This window comes from Enhydra lutris, unplaced genomic scaffold, assembly GCF_002288905.1.
Source record: "Enhydra lutris kenyoni isolate GAN:26980312 unplaced genomic scaffold, ASM228890v2 scaffoldscaffold47, whole genome shotgun sequence".
NCBI lineage: Eukaryota > Metazoa > Chordata > Mammalia > Carnivora > Mustelidae > Enhydra > Enhydra lutris.
Window position 1 is genome coordinate 147853 of NW_019154131.1, and position 21975 is coordinate 169827.

Below are 21975 nucleotides of genomic sequence, written 5' to 3' on the forward strand. Positions count from 1 at the left end.
CTCAAATTTTATCTGGGAACGTCTCAGTGTCTCCTTCATCACTGAGAGACATCTCTGCTAGATACAGAGGTCTTGGTTGACAGTTTTTGTCTTTTAGAACTATTTGTGTCATCCCACTGTCTTCTGGACTCTCATTTCTGATTTTAATTGGCTGTTAAACAGGAGCCTTTTTGATTAGTCACATCTCTCTAGTTGCTTTCATGATTTTCTTTGGCCTTGAACAATTTTATTATGAAGTGGGTTTATCCTGCTTAGACTTTGTTGAAGTTCTCAAATATTTCAATGTTTCTCATGAAATTTGGTGAGATTTTGACTGTCATTATTTCACGTATTCTCACTGTCCCTTTCTTTTGTTTTTTATTTTACTTATTTTATATTTCATTCCCTTTTATTTTTCTGGAGACTCTTCTTTGTACATATGTTGATATGCTTGATAGTTTTATACAGGTCTCTGAGGCTCTGCTAATTTTTTCCCTGCCCTTAATTTTTAACTTACTGTTCACCAGACTAGATCTCTATTGATCTATCTTCAGATTTGCTGGTTTTTTCCTTTTTCCTGCTCAAATCTGTAGCTCAGCCTTTGTGTCTCCCAAAATTATACACTAAAGTTGTAGGTTACAGTACCCATGAAAGTATCTTTATTTGGAAATAAGGTATTTGCAGATATAATAAAAATAAAGTTACACTGGATTAGGATATGCCCTAATCGAATGGCTGCTGTCCACTTAAGAGCAAGGAGGATTGGACATACACAGAGGGGAGAAAGCCATCTGATGACAAGAGACAGGGTTTAGAGTGATGTAGATGCAATCCAAGGAAAGCCATGAATTTCCAGAAAATACCAAAAGCTAGAAAGAGACAAAGAAGGACAATTTTCTAGCTCTTTCAATAGGGAGCAGAGCCCAGGTTATAGCTTGACTTCAGACTTCCAGTCTTCAGAAGTGTGAAAGAGTATTATTTTAAGTCATGTAATGTGTTGCAATTTCTGACAGCAGCCCTAGGAAATGAATACAATCCCCTTTAGTGACATTTTCAGTTGTTACTATACTTTTCAACTCCAGAATATCCATTTGGTTCTCTTTTATAATTCATATCTTTTTTATTGTTATTCTTTACTTGAAGAGATAAAATTCTCATACTATTTTTTGTTCTTTATCATTTCCCTTAATTGTTTGAATATACTTAAAAGAGTTGATACAAAATATCTGTCTAGTAAGTCCAATGTCTGGACTCCAAAGTCACTTAGGGACAGTGTCTATTCATTGCTTTTTTCCTCCTTCTGTATCAGCTTATGTTAGGGGTCAGCCCGAGAGCACCTCCAACATCTGTCTCTCTAGAAAGACTAACTGAACTCAGCATACAGTCATACTGATTGCTATGATTTACTACAGTGAAAGCACACTAAGCAAAATAAGCAAAGGGAAAGGTGCATGGGAGGTCCAGAGAAAACTGGGCACAAGCTTTCAAGAATCCTACTCCAGTGGAATCACAAAGGTACACTTCATTCCTCCAGCAATAAAGTGTGAAACATCTTCCGGGGAAGCTCATTAGAGACTTGTACCCAGAGATCTTTTAGAGGGAACTGGTCTTTTAGGCACCCTCTGCCTAGTACCTACCTGAATTTCAGAATTCCATTAGCAAAGATAGGTTCTCCATAAACCCTACATAGGGTTTGCATAAACAGTTTAGGCACAGCAAGCCACCCTTACCAGAGAGTGGTGAGGACTCTCCTGATTGCAAGTTCCTGGACTTCAAACAAGGGTCAGTCTGACAAGCAGGCCTGTCAAGAAAGCACCCTCCATCCTGGTGTGCCAACTTTTTTTCTGCACAGTCAGACTTCTGGTTTTCCTGCAAATCTCTTGTTATTGGGGCAAGGGGCTGTAAATTGGTTATTTAAAATATCATATGGGAACTCTAGAAATCTGATTCTCACTCTTCCCTAGGATTTATTGGCTCTGCTCTTTTTTGTCATTGCTTTCTCATTAGTGACTTTAACTAATTCTCCGAAGACTGTACTGTCATGTGTAACCACTAAAGTCCCTATTCAGCTATATGGTGGTCAACTATTGACCAGCTAGAGATTTCATTAACAGCCTGGAACTGAGAAGTCGTTCAGTCTTTGTCAAAGGGCTTTGTGAGCACGTTGAATCATATCTTCAACATTCAGCAGGCAGCTGAAAACTCTGCCATAACCTTCACTTCCTGCTTGTGCAGAACATTCAGGTCAAGTAAAGGGGAGAGCTTAAGGCCTTCTAGGGTCTTTCCTGAGTATGCTCCCAGTGTTCTAGGTTCCTAGGAATAAGTTAGAACTTTTCAAATCCCCTTATTAATCTCATTTCTTGATCCTCCCTGTAAGCTTTCTATTACTCTAGTGTTTTCCAACACTATCTGTCATTTTAAGCACAAGTTAAACAACTGCCTATAACTGCTTTTTTGACAATTATGCTGGGAAAGGCTTTTTGTTCTAGGCCAGCTCCAAGTGAGATTAAATACAGACAATCAAACAAGTAGGGTCTTGCAGACATCCCCCAGATAGATCCATTAGTGATAATTCTCTAGAAATGAGATTTTGAGGGAGCTCCAGACCCATTCTGTTCTCTCCAATGGCTGCCATTGCTGACTTTCACTGTGAACACGGGCTTTAGTTTTTTGAACTCCTCTGGAGCCACAGGGCAGGGGATGGGACTAGGGCATGTTAAAAAAGCACAAAACTCATGGCTCTGAGAGTCACCTGGGTTTTTTTCTCCCTCTCCTACCAGTGTCAACATTCTCTCTATTGCTGCAAGTTTGAGTTTATTTCCAGAGTTCTTAAGATGTTGGTGGCAATTTTTGCCAATTTCCTGGTGGATTTTTTTTTTTTTTTTTGAGGAGAGAATTTTTGGAGCTCTTTAAGCTGCAATTTGCACTGAAGTCATTCACCACATCATATTCTTTTGAATATCCTCAAGCCACAGTCTGGACTGATTAACCTCAGGTGTTTGCAGGAATCACAGTTCAGTGTACACTGTGTCTCAGAAGAGGCGCCTCACTTTAAAGTGAGGAGAGACACTTTAAAGTGTCACCTTAAAAGGAGTTAAATTTTTAAAATAAAGGAATTTCATTAAAATCATATACTGAATAATATGACTTGGCACCTCTGGATAATATTGACCATATCCTACAGTTTAATTTAGGTCATTAGGATTTTGTTGTGTTATATTCTTCATCCAACTTGAAAAAAAAAGTAAAGCTTATCATATGCACAATTTTATAATGGTAGAGTTTAGATATTTTATGTATGATTTCTCGAACTTGTAAATTTACTTAATTAATCCTCACAGTCATAGAGAAAGCTATTTGGGAATAAAATCAATTATTTTTGGCCATGTATATTTTATCATATATTATCTTGATAAGGCTTGTACTCTATGGAAAGGAAATATGAAGTTATCCAGAGATTCCAAGATATGGTGTAAAGCTGCCTATCATTGTACATCCACACTGTATCTTTAAAATACATGTAAAATTGTTCGAAGTTGGCCCCAGGCCTCTCTAGAGAAGTCAAGAGGATATAGCTGATTTTTGTCATCCTGTTTTCCTGGAGACCACTCTAAACATGTACATCACACAGATGTGTATGCAGCAGATGGGTTGGGAAAGATTCAGATTCTCATTGTACCTCATGTCACAGTTGGAAGTCTGAGCCTCATGACAGCATTACTGTAGTTTTGAATTGACTGCACTAAGTTGTGTCTAGGCAGCATGCACATCCTGCAGTTTGCTTGGTTGGTTACAAGTTGTCTGTTGATTGAGAAACAGCTTCAGTCACATTGACCTCCCATCACCTCCTCCTCAAACATTCCTCATCAGCTCCTAATTCCATCTGTATGATGTTCTTTCTGCAGTCATCACCCCCTCCACTGCCCACTCCACCCATTATCCAGGTTATACCCCAAGTTAATCTGAATGCATTCCTCAGATAGGGACTCAGCCAGCCCCTCTTCCAGAGAACCTCCCAAGATCTCTCTCACTAGAGCTGTGCCCAGGTCATCTGTTTCAGGGATCTCCTATTAGCTGAACTTTTTATTATGTGGTTTTTGTTGTGTGGTTATTTTATGTTTATCTTTGCAAGAATAATTAGGATCCATGGAGGCAGAGAATGTAAAGTTCTTTTTTTTTTTTTTTTTTTTCCTGAACAGAAATGGTCATCACTGCATTTAATTATAATAGCAAAATATTAGAAAGATTTCAGGACTGTATAACTTATTATGGTAATCCATATCAGAAATTATTTCATGTGGGTTTTAAGTTTCAAATAATTGATAAAATGGGGAGATGCTCACAATTTAATTTCAATGACCGAATGGCAGGATACATAAACACAATATTGGCAAAATTATAGGTATCATATTTTATATCTAATACATAAATATTTATATATCCTAGAAAAACAATAAAAATATACTTACTATCTTTGAATGTCATGATTATAGTGATTTTTATTTTCATCCTAAACTTAAGATATTTTCTAGACTTTTCTAAAATGGACATATCTGATGTCATCCTCAGAAAAAATTAATCATGTATTTAAGGTTTTTCCATTTTGTAATTTTCCTGAGAACTAAAATCAAGCATACATTTCTTTCTATTTTGAAAATTGTACATTTGTGTTTTTTAAATTTTTTATTTTTTCAGCGTAACAGAATGTGAAGTTCTTATGAGTAATCCTGCATATACACCTCCTTGCACGTGGCGAACAGGACAGAGATTCTCCAGAGACAGTGCAGTGAGGAAACACTCTGCAGTGGAGAGGGTGCAGGATCTGAACCTGCATGGTCTGCTCCATGCCTAGCTCTGCCATTCATACCACATGATGCAGGGCAGGATCAAAAAAATTTCTAGGAGTATGTTCCCTCATGTCTAAAACAGAAGTAACAGTAATTCCTCAAGGGGGCATTTGTGAGGAGAGAGAGAAGCAGTATTCATGTAAGATCTTGGGATGTATCTATCATGTTACCATTGACTAAATGTTGGTTGGTGGCCTGCAGATGGCCTAGTCCCACATTACTGGGTCATGTCCTCTGAGCAAATCAAGATCACTCAGCAGGCATGAGCCTCTCTGAAGCTCTGAGATCCTTGTCTTGTCACAGCTCTCTCTCTCCACTGTCACAGTCAACCTCAGTCAACCTATGTTATGGGCATTATTTTCTCAGGTCTATGTTATGTGCCTGAAATCTTTTTCTTTTTTTTTCCCCCCCTGCCACATTTTCTTAAAACGTGGGTGACTACAGTTGGATGTATCTATTGGAATCTAGGGGTTGCGGGCTATATAACAGCACTGGGGAATCATTGCCCTCCTGGCCAGGCTAACTGTACAGTCTCTCAAGGTTTTTCCAAAGACCCCACCCTCAGGGGTCCTCCAAATGTCCCAAGCACTTAACACATTTGTTAATTAAGTCCAAACTTGTAAAATGAGTTTAGTCACCTCTGCATGTAGCCTACCTGCAAAGTAGTTAAGTGACTTGTCCAAATCCAGGCAAAAAAGCCTGGTTAATCCTATAGTCATAGAAGATATGGGATGAGTCATCAAGACAATTTCCTAGGGACAAGAACTCACACCTGAATCTTTAGAGGTCAATTCTTACATCTATTCAATGAACATATCATCCTAAATATACTCAGTTTTCCACTGAATGTGACTCTTCACAACTAATTTAAGTAGCATGCATCACCGTAATACCAGAAGGAGCTAAATGCCAGGAACTTCAGAGGATCACAGTTTTGAGGGCAGCATTAGGGAGCTGTTGATACCAGCCTGTGCCACACAGTCCAGTGAGGCACTGCAAGCCCAGTGCAAGACACAGTACCTCTCTGTCCAGGAGACCCCAACACTGAAATTCCTGAGACAGTGTAGATAATGCCCAGGGCCCTGAAATGGAAAGAGACACAGGGATGGTGAGTCTGAGGTCATGTGATACCTATACGATAAGAAGGAAGTGGCAGGGCCTCCCCTGATCCATTGTCAGCAGATCACTTAAGCAGAGAGTCAGATGAGTGGGGAGAAAAGAAGACTAGGCCATGATGGAAAGACCATCGGAGCTCTGCATCCTGAGGGGCCTAAAGTCAATCTTACCTACTGGCCCCCCTCAAAGGGAGGACAGGGAAATCATGTATATTCCTTCTCTCCCCCTTGATGGCCTCCCACACCTGAGCTCTTAGTCTCCTCACGGGACTGAGAATAAGCAGCTGATGTGCCCCAGGGGTCCATGGCAGGGCAGGCACACAGCTCCCCCTGCTGCATTAGACCAGAGGCACATACTTCTAGAAGGGGACCTTGGAGAAAGAGCTGCATGCCCACCCACCTCTCCATGGCCTCCTTCCCACAGAGAGGGTTCTTTTCACTGCCCGGGAGCCTCCTCTTAAGACTGCATCCTCTTCCGCAGCCCAGCACTCAGTGAAGTGACCTCCACAGCTTCTTCCTCCATGTAGGTCACTGTAGATGGGGGATCCAGAGGGAACCCAACCTCAGAGAGAGCTTGTTCCAGATTCAGAACACCAGAAGGACCAAGGACCATGACAGACTGGCCAAGACCAACCCACTTTCCCCTGTAGCAGTCAGGGGGTCCCCTTCACCTCATCCTGTGGTTTCTCTCTCTCCATCATCCCCGATTGGGGGACAACATAGGGACGCCCTCAAGGACAGGGAGAGAGAACTAAGCACATCTTGTGGGTGCTTCACTCTTGAGGAATAGGAGGACCCACCCAGCCCTCCTTGGCACATGCTGGTTACCTTCTGCCTGATATTGGACCCAACGGTGGATTGGGTCTGTTGTTAGGGTATACACATATAGTATCAGGAAACTGGAGGTAAGCAGAAGTTTCAAGGAAAGAGGAGGGTCTCTGCATTTTTTTCCCTGAGCAAAGCTAGTGCCAGTCATTAACATAATAATCCACTCCAGTACTTCCAGTGCAGGACAGAGTGATCTGACCAAAAGCCCTAGGAATTGTGGACAGCTGGGTCAGCAGACCATACCCAGGACCTTATAAATGGGGGTGCAGCAACCACCCAGTGCCAGAGAACCAGAAGAGAAAGGATGACTGTGTGTGAACCCCATGACTTTTCTCCAGAACTCAGCAGCAGCCACTTTGCCTACAAAATAACAGCAATAACTCTACACAATAAGTAGGTACAGGCAGCCAACAGGTTTTTATCTCTTCCCTGTGGGCCTTGAGGATAATGCAGGCATCAAGCTTCTGTCTCACACTAAGCAATAATGATCAGCCTCTTCTCCAGGCCAGAGGCCAGAGATCAAGAAGCCTGACTGCCTGACCTGGAGCCCAGGAATCTCTCTGAGATCCCTGAGAGTCATTTGCAAATCTGTGGGTCAGGAGTTTGGCAGCACAGCCCAGGTGTTGTTGCAGCTGAGCTGCTCTTTGCCCGCCAACATTGTTACCTTTGTTAGTGCAAGTGATAGTGGCCATCTATCCTGGGCCCTTGGACACTGAGGGTGGTTGAGTGAACCCCACCTGGACCACAGTCCCTGGCATGGGGAGGGACAAGTAGAACAGTGAGTTGTGTGAATGAGGGAATGGACCAGAACTGAGTGAGGGGTTCCCCCACAAATCTTCCACCCAGAGAAGTTCAGCTCTCATCTGTGCATAAAGTGAGGAGTACAATGAAAGGGCATGTATAGATGATCAAGAACTCTGCCCCCTGAGACTCCAGAAAGGGGCAACCCTAATTCCCTATTATTCTTTCCCTAGGCACCCGGGGGGGGGAGGTGCTCCTACATTCATATATGTCCCTGCTCCTTGACACTCACCCATGGGTCACACCTCTGGCAGAACGATGTCCCCCAAAGATGTCCATGTTCTAATCCTTGGAATCTGCCCATATTTTGCCTTACGTGACGAAGGGGGGAAAATTGCAGATGGAATTAGGTTGCTAATCAGCTAACACTAAAATCAGGAGATGATCCTGGATTATCTAAGTGGTCCCAAGGTCATCTCAAGGTCATTAAAAGTAGAAGTGCAGCAGAAGAGTCCGCTAGGATGGAGGTAAGTCAATAAGCCATTGCTGGCTTTGGAGGTGGAAGGGGCAACTCAGCAAGGAGTGCAGACAGCCTCTAGAAGCTGGAAAAAGCCAGGAACTAGATTTTCTCCCAGCATTGCTAAAATTAGAACACCGTGCAGACATGTTTATTTTACTCCAATAAGGCCCACATGAGACTCTAACATGCAGAAGTGTAAGACACCACATTTATGAGGTTTGAAGGCAATACATTGGTGGTAAATTGTTACAGCAATGGGAAAATGATACACTAATTCCCAAGTCAGCAGACTGAAGAAGAAAAATCTTGATCATTCATTGATAGATAGACAGATAGACAGATAGATAAAAGCATTTAGGACAATTTAACATATATTCAAGATTTTTAAAACTCTCAGCAAAGTAAGAATTAAGAAAGACTTTGTCACCTTGATGAAGGACACTTACAGTTTATAGTTAACATAATAGTGATGAAAGACAAAATTATTTCTTTACAGAAAATTGGTGGGAAATACAGGAGTTGGTGGCTATCATAAATACCAGGGTCATCTATTGATTTCATTTCCTTTGGATGTATACATAGATATGTGATTATTGGATCATATGGTAGTTCTATTTTTAATTATCTGAGGAAACTCAGTACTGTTTTCTATAATGGCTGTACCACTTTACATTCTCACTAATGAAATGAAAGTTCAAATTTCCATTTTTTTTTACATATATATATATATATACATATATATATATATATATATAGTCATACATATATGTATATATAGTCATCCTAACAGGTGACATGATATTGTCCTTTGATTTGGATGTCTCTGATGATTAATGATGCTGAGCTCTTTTTCATATATCTGTTGGCCACTTGTATTTATTCATTGGAAAAATGTCTATTGAAATATTTAACCCATTTTTCTGGGCAGAAGGCATGAACAGACACTTCTCCAAAGAAGACATAAAAATGGTTAACAGACACATGAAAAAATGTTCAATCTCACTAGCCATCAGGGAAATACAAATGAAAACCACCATAAGGTACCAACTTAACACCAGTCAGAATGGCTAAAATTAACAAGACAGGAAATCACAAACATTGGCGAGGATGTGGAGAAAGGCGAACCCTTTTACACTGTTGGTGGGAATGCAAGCTGGTACAGCCACTCTGGAAAACAGTATGGGGGTTCCACAAGATGTTAAAAACAGAGCTACCCTATGACCCAGCAATTGCACTACTAAGTATTTACCCCAAAGATATAGTGAAAGGAAGGGGCACATGCACCCAATGTTCATAGCAGCAATGGCCATAATAGCCAAACTGTGGAGGGAGCTAAGATGTCCTTTAACAGATGAATGGATAAAGAAGATATGGTTCATATATACTATGGAATATTACTCAGCCATCAGAAAGGCTGAATACCTACCATTTGCAATGACATGGATGGGACTGGAGGGGATTATGCTAAGTGAAATAAGTCAAGCAGAGAAAGACAATTATATGGTTTCACTCATATGTTGAACATAAGGAATAACACAGATGACCACCGGGGAAGGGAGAGAAAACTGAATGGGAAAAAAAAAATCAGAAAGGGAGACAAACCATGAGAGACTCTATATTCCAGAAAACAAACCGAGGGTTACAGAAGGGAGAGCAGTTGGGGGAATGAGGTAACCTGGTGATGGTGGTGATGGGCATTACGGAGGGCATGGTTTGTTGTGAGCACTAGGTGGTATATGCAACTCAAAAACTAATGCTGTACTATGTGTTGGCTAAGTGAACATAAACAAAACAAAAACTATAAGCCTGACTCCAAGGGGGAATAAAAAGAAAAAAATAGAGCCTGGTCCTATTTCCACCAGAACGGCTTTGAAGCACTGTATGATCAGTAGGCTTGGCGCATGTGGGGTTCTGCCTGTGTTGGTCTTCTCAGGGAGAGGCCTGCTGCTCTAGCTTGGTGTCAGTGCTGCCCCAATGAATGTGCACTTTCCAGGCACAGGGGGACCGTGTTTGGTGCAAGCAGCTCTCACCTCCACTGGGGGTCATTCTCTGAAGTCTGTGTTGGTGGAGGGAAATATGGCACCACCCCACTTCTTCCTCCCTTGGACAGGGGGATCTTATACCCTCTGCTGCTCAGGAAGCCCTCACAGAAAAGTGAGGGCCTTCAGCACACCAGTTATCTCTCCTGTGTTTTATCTTTGGTGCACAGTTAGGATTCTGAACTCCAAATCTTAAAGAACCCTCTGTTGCACCTTTTCTGCACTCTCTGGAGTCAAGCCTCCCTCCACACTGTGTCTAGTGTCTTTGTCCCAGAAAAACAGTCCCTCACCTGTCAGGTGTGCAGAATCTATAGTGTAGCACCTGGAAAAGCAGCAATCAGGTTATTTACCCTCTATGTGCAACTCTGTCCCCTGCCAATGAAAGACTGTTTGCTGGTATCTGCAGAGCCTTTTCTCCTTGGAGAGGCAATATACCCTCTTCCAAATGTATTCCAAAAAGGGGAAGTTATCTCTCAGGGCAACACAGGAGACCCCCCCATGCTACTTTGTGCACTTTCTGGCCAGTACCCTCTTTCTTCCCAGTAGTACAACCCACAGCTCCCCTTTGGGGAATGCTGTGCACTTCCAAAACCTCAGAGTTTCAGCTCCACACATGGTTTACAAAAATCTTCCATACTTAGTTCCCCTTGTTCCCCAAACAACGGTCCAGACAGATTTTCTTCTTGTGAGGACCCAATGCCACAGTCTTTCAATCCCTGTCCTTCTCTCCCTTTTCTCTGCCTGCAGAAAGGGCTCCCTCCCCTCAGCAGCACAGCAGTTTTTCTCTCCTGCAATTCATCTCCATGTAACTTGCACAGTCTCTCTCCAACCGAGAAGATCCTTCTTCCAATCCTCCGATTCCCTGGGTGTTCCAAGTGATCTGACCTCAATACAGCTGTGTTTGGGGGTTGAGAAAAGCCCAGGGTCCCCCTACTTCTCCACCATCTTAACCTCCCCCAATATTTAGATTGTTTTGGATAAGTATTTCTCCAATTGTTGAATGGTCTTAAGAAAATTTCCAGAGATTTTAAGTGATAGTTCTTGTTTAATAATTCCCATAGTTATGGTTGTTTTCCTGGGGTAGAGAGTCCATGTAGCTCCTCCCACTGCCATTCTAGAAATTCTTTTTTTGTTTGTTTGTTTGTTTGTTTGTTTGTTTTATAGATTGAGCAGAACTAGGGCCAGGTAACCAGGTGAATGGAATGATCAGTATTTTACTTATGGGCATATGAGTGAGAAAAACCTGGAAGGAAGAAGAGGAGAGGAGAGGGAAAACATGTGGCAAAGACAGAATCAATAGGACTCAATGCCTAATCAAGTAGCTGAAAGGTGAGCAAGGGAACAGGTGAGAGAAGTGAAAGACATATGCTGAATTTTAGATACTTTTCTTCTCAAGCCTCTAATATTAATGGTCCTAGCTATGGAATCCGAAATGTATTTGAGACATTTTGTGAAATGTTCCACATGGATTGGGTAATTGGTGAAATTAAGAAATTGCTGTTAATTTTGTTGAGTACGATAATGGTATGATAGCTGTTAAAAAGAAAAAACATAAAAACAGTCCTCAGAGAAGAGTAGTTATACTATAATACACTAGAATATTTACAGATAAAATGATGTTCTAGGTTGTCTTCAAGATACTCTAGTAGGAAAATAAAAAGCTTGGGATGGGGTGAGAGTTGGATGAAATAAGAACAGCAAACAGTTAACAAGGTGACAGGTATGGAGAGATGGATTATAAATTCTATTTGCTTGTTAATATTTGAATATTTTCTCTTATGAAATTTAAACAAGTAGAATATCCCTCCCCAAATAAACAAAGCAGGGACACTACACAAGTCTCATTTCCAGGCTACAAGAGGAGGACACTGAAAACCAGGGAAAAAGTGGCTTAATTTAGTTAGCAGTAAATTAGAATATGAGGCAAAATTGAAATATTTAGCTCCTCCATTTATATTTCATTGAAAATTTTGAGTGAAAAAAACAATTGGGGATGATGAGAATTTTTCATGTTGATTCTGATAGAGACTTAACTGCTTACATTTATCAAAACACACTGAACTGTAAGTTGAATGAGTAAATTTTACTGCATCTAAATCACACCTCAATAAAGTTGATTATAAAAACAAAAACAAAACCCTAATTTGCTCTACAACCTGGTCCCCCCGATCCTAGATGTTACATGAAATAAAAATTATTTCAACTCATTAACACACTATTGCTTCCTCTCCAAAATAGTGGCTTCAATCCTAACTTGCACGTTGGATGAGAGACTATAATCACATCAATAAGAGAAAGGATAAAAACCATGTGATCGGTTAAGATGATGGAGTAGTAGGGGGATCTTAAACTTGCCTTGTCCTTCAAATACAACTAGATCAACATTTAGCTATTTTGAACATGTAGGAAAAGAACAGAGGATTAGGGATACAATCTGCAGAGTTGGGGGTGAGAGAACTTGGCAGATGTGAGGCTTGAGGTTTGGAGCCCTGAATTGGGGGAGAAGAAACCCCATGGCAAGGAGGGAGGGAAACCCATTTCAAGGAGAAAAGTCAGGAAGAGGAAGAAAGTGGGAAATAGTGAATTGGGTTGTGACACACAATAAGCCAGGGCAAGGAGATCCCCAGGTTGGTCAAAGAAAGATCACTTCCTTCCTGGGGAGCATTTGGAGAATGTATTTCCCCTCTCCAAAGACAAAAGGCCAGTTGGAAAGCCATTGAGTGGTGCTTAGCGGCAGGGTCAGAGGTTGGGAGCAGAGGTCAGAAAGCCTCTAAACTTTTCCCTGTGAGCGGCAATAGGCTTAAATCTCTGTGTGCCTGATGATAGGCTGCTTTTCAGGGCTGAACTGAGCAGAGTGCAGAGGGGGGAGCAGATTGCAGATAACCTCGCGGCCGGTTTTGCTGTCTGCCGCAATAGATTCAAGCCACAGAGTTGACAGTGCAGATGGCTGATAACCTGGATCCAGCTTTTTGCTGAGCATTACAATAAACTAGCCACACATACACTGTGCATTGGCTTTTCCAAACAGCTGGTGCTGGGCACGCCCTGAGCCTCTCCACCAGGGGTCGGAAGTGGGCCAATACATTACCAGGCCCTATAAAACTTGGGAGTTTTGAATCCCAGCCACTGGCAAAGATAAAATGCTCTGGCAGAGCCAACCACCAAGGCATAGACAGGTCAGGGCTAGGAACTGATGAAAGCTGGGACACAGCAGATTGTTTGCTTTTCTAAGAGGGCTTCCTGAAGAGCAGTGGCTGGGAGTTCCACTCCCCAGGGACAAGAGGGTGAGATGACACTGTATTCTACCTCCCCACCATCCTTCCCTCCTCCCATCGATCCTTCCTCCCACCCACAGTCAGAATCCAGAGAGAAACACTGCCTCCATAGAGGCTGAAGTCCCCTATACTACACCCTGACCACCTGGCCTGGCAGGAGCATCTTTACAAGGGCAACACAGCTTGTGAGCCTACACAGCAGGGCTGTCCCTCAGATGACCAACACAGGCCCCGTATCTCCTAAGTCTCCTGATTGAAGAAAGCTTCAAAACATCAGCTTCTGGTGGAAATAGGACCAGGCTTGCTTCCTTTATTTTTTTCATCTCTTTTCTTAATTTTTAATTTTTTTACATTTTTAATTTTTCTATTTTCTATTCTTTATCCTTTACTTTATAGATACTTTTTTTTCTCTCTTTGTATCAGGCATGTAATCTTTTATTTGTTGGTTCACGTGTATCCTCTCAAATTTTGAACCAGGCTTTTTTTTTTTTTTACTTTTTTTTTTTTTTTTGGATCAAACATATTTTGTTCATTTGTTGGTTTGTTTGTTTCATTCTCTTAGCTTTTGGACCATGATGCTTTTTTTTTTTTTTAATTTTTTTTTCTTTTCTCTCTTCTTTCTCTATTCTTCTCTCCCAGTTTCTATTTTTTTTTTTTAAATCAGGCTTAATTTATTGTTTGTAAGTTTGTATTCATATTTCTTCCATTTCTTTTTCTTATTTTGGATCACACTATTTTTTGGTTTTGTTTTGTTTTGTTTTTTCTACTTTTCTATTTTCCTTTACAGGCTTAATTTTACAAGTAAATCAGAGCACACCTACTTAAAGATCCAAACACTCACCCACTACAGGCAAGCAGAAACTCTGCAGAAGAAGGAAAGAGCAGCCAGAAACACTTTCTGAATTTGTTGTATTGCTATTATTATTGCTGTTTTTTTCTTATTTTTTCTTTTTAAAAAATTTTTTTAAAGATTTTATTTATTTGACAGAGACACAGCAAGAGAGGGAACAGAAGCAGGGAGAGTGGGAGAGGGAGAAACAGGCTTCCTGCTGAGCAGGGAGCCCAATGCAGGGCTCAATCCCAGGACCCTAGTATCATGACCCGAGTCAAAGGCAGACACTTAACAACTGAGCCACCCAGACACCCTTATTCTTTTTTTCTTTCTTTCTTTCTTTCTCTATTTCTTACTTTTTCCTCCTTTCTTTTCTGGACATGAGGTCTAGAAAGAGAAATTCACCACAAGGAAAAAGAACTAATAGAGGTAGCACACTCTGCCATGGAATTACTCAAAATGGATATAAGTAGAATGTTGGAACTAGAATTCAAAACAATGATTATAAAGATAATAGGTGGGAGGGGAGGGGGCAAGATGGTGGAGAAGTAGGAGAAGTTGTTTCAACCAGTCCCCTAAAGTGAACTGATTATCTACCAGAACACTCTGAACACCCATGAAATCAGCCTAAGATGTAGGATTATACACTTCTGGATCTCTATGGGATACAGTAGAATGCATCAATGAATATAGAAGCTGGTTTTTTGAAAGAATAAGGTCAATAAACCACTGACCAAATGAGTCCAAAAGAAAAGAGAGAACCCAAATTAATAAATTATGAATGAAAAGGGATAGATCATGACCAACACCAAGGATATAGAAACAGTCCTCAGAAACTATTAACTTATATACCAATAGGTTAGCAACCTAGACGAAATGGATACATTCCTGGGAACCTCTAAACTTCCAAAACTGAATCAGGAAGAAATTGACAACCTGAATAGACCAATATCTAGTAACGAGATTGAAGCAGTGATCAAAAACCTCCCAAAAGAACAAGAGCCCAGGGCCTGACGGATTCCCTGGGGAACTCTATGAAACATTCAAAGAAGAAATAATACCTATTCTCCTGAAGATGTTCCAAAAAGTTGAAGCAGAAGGAGAACTTCCACACTCTTTTTATGAAGCCAACATTACCCTGATCCCCAAACCAGGCAAAGACCCCATCAAAAAGGAGAATTTCAGACCAATATCCCTGATGAATCTGGATGCTAAGATTCTCAACAAGATCCTAGCTAATGGGAACCAACAGTACATTAAAAAGATTATCCACCATGACCAGGTGGGATTCGTTCCTGGGTTACAAGGATCGTTCAACATTCGCAAATCAATCAATGTGATAGAACAAATCAATCCGAGAAGACAGAAGAACAACATGTCCTCTCAATTGATGCAGAAAAATCATTTGACAAGATACAGCATCCGTTCCTGATTAAAACGCTTCAAAGTATAGGGATAGAGAGAACATTCCTGAACTTCATAAAATGTATCTATGAAAGACCCACACACATATCATCCTCAATGGCAAGAAGCTCACAGCCTTCCCGTTGAGATCAGGAACACGACAAGGATGCCCACTCTCACCACTCTTGTTCAACATAGAATTAGAAGACCTAGCAACAGCAATTAGACAACAGAGAGAAAGAAAGTGTATCCAAATTGGCAATGAAGAAGTCAAACTCTCTCTCTTCACAGATGACATGATTCTTTATGTCAAAAAGAATGACATAAAGAATGTCATTTTCCATTATATGGAAAACCCAAAAGACTCCACCCCCAAACTACTAGAACTCATACAGCAATTCAGTAATGTGGCAGGATACAAAGTCAATGTACAGAAATCAGTGGCTTTCTTATACACTAACAATGAAAGTACAGAAAGGGAAATTGGAGAATCGATTCCAGTTACTATAGCAGCAAGAACCATAAGATACCTGGGAATAAACCTAACCAAAGAGGTAAAGGAACTGTACTCGAGGAACTACAGAACACTCATGAAAGAAATTGAAAAAGACCCAAAAAGATGGAAGACCATTCCATGCTCTTGGATCCGAAGAATAAACATTAAAATGTTTATACTGCCTACAGCAATCTATACTTTTAATGCCATTCCGATCAAAATTCCACCGGTATTTTTCAAAGAGCTGGAGCAACTAATCCTAAAATTTGTATGGAATCAGAAGAGACCCCAAATCGCTAAGGAAATGTTGAAAAACAAAAATAAAACTGGCGGCATCACGTCACCTGATTTCAAGCCTTACTACAAAGCTGTGATCACCAAGACAGCATGATCCTGGCATAAAAACAGACACATGGGCCAGTGGAACAGAGTAGAGAGCCCCGATATGGACCCTCAACTCTATGGTCAAATAATCCTCGACAAAGCAGGAAAGCATATCCAGTGGAAAAAAGACAGTCTCCTCAATAAATAGTGCTGGGAAAACTGGACAGCTATATGTAGAGGAATGAAACTCAGCCATTCTCTTCCACCGTACACAAAGATAAACTCAAAATGGATAAAAGACCTCAATGTGAGACAGGAATCCATCAGAATCCTAGAGGAGAACATAGGCAGTAACCTTTTTGATATCAACCACAGCAACTTCTTTCAAGATATGTCTCCAAAGGCAATAGAAACAAAAGAAAATGAACTTTTGGGATTTCAACAAGCTTAAAAGCTTCTGCACAGCAAAGGAAACAGTCAACAAAACATAGAGGCAACCCACAGAATGGGAGAAGATACTTGCAAATGACAGTGCAGACAAAAGGTTGGTATCCAGGATCTATAAAGAACTTCTCAAACTCAACACACACAAAACAGACAATCATATCAAAAAAATGGGCAGAAGATATGAACAGACACTTCTCCAATGAAGACATACAAATGGCTATCAGTCACATGAAAAAATGTTCATCATCACTAGCCATCAGGGAGATTCCAATTAAAACCACATTGAGATATCACCTTATACCAGTTAGAATGGCCAAAATTAGCAAGACAGGAAACAACATGTGTTGGAGAGGATGTGGAGAAAGGGGAACCCTCTTACACTGTTGGTGGGAATGCAAGTTGGTGCAGCCACTTTGGAGAACACTGTGGAGATTCCTCAAGAAATTAAAAACAGAGCTTCCCTATGACCCTGCAATTGCACTACTGGGTATTTACCCCAAAGATACAGATGTAGTGAAAAGAAGGGCCATCTGTACCCCAATGTTTATAGCAGCAATGGCCACAGTCACCAAACTGTGGAAAGAACCAAGATGCCCTTCAACGGACGAATGGATAAGGAAGATGTGGTCCATATACACTATGGAGTATTATGCCTCCATCAGAAAGGATGAATACCCACCTTTTGTAGCAACATGGACGGGACTGGAAGAGATTAGGCTGAGTGAAATAAGTCAAGCAGAGAGAGTCAATTATCATATGGTTTCACTTATTTGTGGAGCAAAACAAATAGCATGGAGGACAAGGGGAGATGGAGAGGAGAAGGGAGTTGAGGGAAATTGGAAGGGGAGGTGAACCATGAGAGACTATGGACTCTGAAAAACAATCTGAGGGGTTTGAAGCGGCGGGGGTTGGGAGGTTTGGGGAACCAGGTGGTGGGTATATTAGAGAGGGCATGGATTGCATGGAGCACTGGGTGTGGTCCAAAAACAATGAATACTGTTGCGCTGAAAAGAAATAAAAAAAAGAAAGCAATTAAACACAGAATTACCATATGATCCAGCAATGCCACCTATGGACATATACCTAAAAGAATTGAAAACAGGATCTCAAAAAGCTATTTTTACACCTTGTCTATGTCAGCATTTTTCACAACAGACAAAAGTTGTAAGTAGCACAAATGTCTATCGATGGATGAATGGATAAATAAAATGTGGCATACACATTCAATTCAGCCTTAAAAAAGGAAGGAAATTTTGACGCATGCTACAACATGGATGAACCCTGAGGACAGTAAAATAAGCCAGTCACAAAAGGTCAAATATTGGATGATTCCACTTATACAAGGTATCTAGTCAAATTCATAAAACAAAAAGTAGAATCATGGTTGCCTGGAGCTGGTGGGAGAAAGGAATGGGAAACTGTTATTGAGTACAGTTTCAGTTAGGAAAGATCAAAAAGTTTTGGAGATGGATAGAGGGTTGTGTTAGAACATTGCGAATGTGCTTAATACCACAGAATTATACTCTTTAAAATGGCTATAATGGTAAATTTTGCTATATATATTTTAATTTAAAATTTTCATCTTAATGTTTTTTGAGCTCTAGACTGATCCTGGGGGGGCGGGATACAGTAATTAAAGGTGGAGTTTTCAGTCACGGAACAAGTAAACAAGTACATAAATTACAGAGTTTGAATTGCTGTAAGGGGAAAAGGGCACCTAACCCCCAATCTGTGTGTGCTTCTGTGCTTATGAGGAGCAGTCAGGAAAGAATCCCACAGCTGCCGGAGCCTTGGTTCAGATTTAAAGGAGAGGGAAGTAGTCAACTGAAAGGACTAAGGGCTAGATGAGAAAGCAGATGGGTAAACACCCTCACACATATTGGAAGTTTAATACAAAACTTAAGAGGTAAGTTCTTCTAAATCACAATGGTCTGGAAAAAAATAAGAAAAAAATTACAATGGTCTGGCATGGGAGGGCATTGTGCTTATAGGTTTCTAGACTCTTCTCCCCTCTATACAGGGTAGCTTCTGAACGTTTAGCTTTTCCCAACTCCACTTTTTAACCCTTCTCCCTACGTATTCTCCAGTTTGCTTATCTCTCTCTACAAAAGGTAAGGTGAAGAGAAGATGAAATGGATCTTTAGTCAGATCCTGGTATGGTTTGAGGGAAGGTGGTGAAACTGCCACTAATTCAGTTAAATATATGTACTTATTGAGGATCTACTATGTGCTTTGTAGAGTCCTCTGAGGATACAATGGTGAATAAAACTGGCATAGGTCTCTGCCCTCATAGGTTTGCTGTACAGTGGGAGAGAAACATAATCATAAATCACCCCGTGTTACTATGTATAGTTCCATACATCCCCATTTTCACTTTCCATGGCTACAGTTACCCATGGTCAACCACAGTCTGGAAGCAGGTGATTGATCCTCCTCCTGATGTAGTGTCAGGTCAAAAGTAGCTTACATCACCATGCCTACATCATCCACCTCACTTCATCTAATCATGTGGCCATTTCATCATCTCATGTCATCAAAAGAAGGGTAAGTATAGTACAATAAGAGAACTTGAGAGAGATACCACATGTATGTAACTTTTATTATAGAATATTGTTATAATTATTCTATTTTATTATTAGCTGTTGTTAATCTCTTACTGTGTCTAATTTATAAACTTTATCATAGATATGTATGTATAGGAAAAAACAGTATATATATGGTTCAGTACTGTCCACAGTTTCAGGCATCCCTGGAAGTCTTGGGACATATCCCATGGATAAGAGGAAACAACTAGAGTTGTAAATGCAAGAAGTTGCTACTTCTTCCTAGTAGGGGAATAGAATCTGGGATCCTAAGATAGGCACTGTGCTCAAGAGACACACTGCTCACCAGAAGGAGCTATGTGCAGCACCTGGAGACCTCTAAAGGATGAGGCCAGGACACCTGATGGGCTGTGGAAGGAAAGGCATGAGGCTGCAGAAATGCAGGACCTGGCTTATCACAGGCAGAGGAACTGCCTCTCTTATCAAGGGTATACTGTTTCAAAGTGAGAAATGACAAACCTTGCTGGTCTCTGGGACACACTAGCATTTTGTTCTGCACAGGATTTTGACCACAGAGGTAAAAGAATTCAATTTCTGTTTTTCACAGACAATAAATGTTTGACTTAGAATCAACCAACAGTAACAAAATAAGAGGAAAGTCTAGTAAAAGATAACATAGGTTAAAGATATAATGTATCATTTAATAATCAATTTCAATTATTAAGAAAATATACAGAATGGAAATTAACAAAAGAATAAAATCAACCTAAAGAATCTATCTAAAGAATAAAATAAATAGGAGTTTCAGTACTGCAACTCCAATTTTAAGACAACAATTCTGTATTTACCATGAGAAAGACAGACACTTTCTTACTCTGTCATTGTTTCCTGAATGATTTACCATAGGAAGTACAGGATTGTGGAATTCCAAATATATGTAAACCCTGGAGGAGCATGTGTGTGTGGAGAGAGAGCATGCACATGGGTGCATGTACCTGGATAATAACTATCCATATTCTGATACTCTGACAGCACTGTTGGTGAACTGTTATCAACTGGAATGTGCCCTCTGCTGAAAGGGCAGGTATGATAAGGGCAGAGAATGGCTATTAGATTTAGTAAGGCAAAGGTCACTGATGACTTGGCAATAGTAGTTTCAGTGCAATACTGTGATTGAGAGGTTAACTGGAGTGGATTCAAAAGATGGGGAAATTTTGATGATGCACAAGATGAAAGAATTGCTGAAAAGATTTCCCCAAGCTGGGGTGGGGATATAGGGAACAAAAGGCTAGCCACAGAAGGCCAGAGAGATGGTCCACTTAAGGAGGTAGGGCAGTGGGATAGATACAACTGATGATAGCTGGGAAGATAGAGTGGGAACCTGTGATTTTCTTCTGGTTGCTTCTATTTTATTCCTATCAACATAGCAATGCCCTGTTCTGAAAACAAAAACAAAAACAGAAACAAAAACAAAACAAAATTTTAAGCCAGAAGGCAAACCTCTCTTCTGAGGTCATGGAGTTGTAATGAACTTGTACATGGGAGGTGGGTGGGAAGAGCCTGACAGAGCTTCCTGAAGGTAAGAAAGGCCGGGATCAAGGCTGGGCAACAGCAATGGCACAATGCCATTATGCACAGTGCAGAATGCAAAAGCAACTGTTTCCACTTTGTTACCACACCAAGTATCACAATTACCATCTTTTATTAGACCTTGCATTCTGCAACCATGAAGACCTCCTCTAGCTACTAGTGTTAAATCTGTCAAGCCAACCAACTTTAAGTATTGTACCTGAGGCCCAACTATGAAGAGCCTGTAAATCTATCTTAAAATGTTACAGGAGAACTGGTTCATGAATTTTAACTGCAACATCCTAAAGCCTGAGATATTAGAAGGAATTAAAGTTGTCAGGATATACAGTTTCTGGCCATCAATGCCCTTTAACTAGTAAAGTTGGACAGGTCATGGAATGCCTTTAGACCACTTGTCAGGAAGAGGAAACTGTCAAGCACCCCAACCCATTAAGAGGATTATAGAGGCCACTATACCTCCTCTGAGTTTGGATTTGGATTTGTGACTGTCAATAAACTCTATATACACATCGGGGGCCGGGGGGGGGGGGGGATGCTTCAACCACTAAGCTTCATTACCCATAAGCAGTTGTGGGTTTTTTTTAGAGTTTGTTTATTTTAAAGAGAGGGAGCATGCGTGCATAAGTTGGGGAGGGGCAGAGGGAGAAGCAGACTCCCCTCTGAGCAGGGAGTCCAATTCAGGGGCTTGATCCTAGCATTCTGGGATCATGACCTGAGGTGAAGGCAGACACTTAACCAGCTGAGCCACCCAGGCCACCCCACCCCATAAGCAGTTTAATGCTTAATTTATTCTGGCATCTCAGGCAACTAAAAAAGGTTAACTCCAATCAGTGCATTCATAATTTTAGCTGACTGGTAATCTAAATGACCAATATTGTTAGGCTGACCCTGTACATCAACAGAGCAACCAGAGTCGTGTTTTGGTTTTTTTTTTTTTTAAGATTTTTATTTATTTATTTATTTGACAGAGATCACAAGTAGGCAGAGAGGCAAGC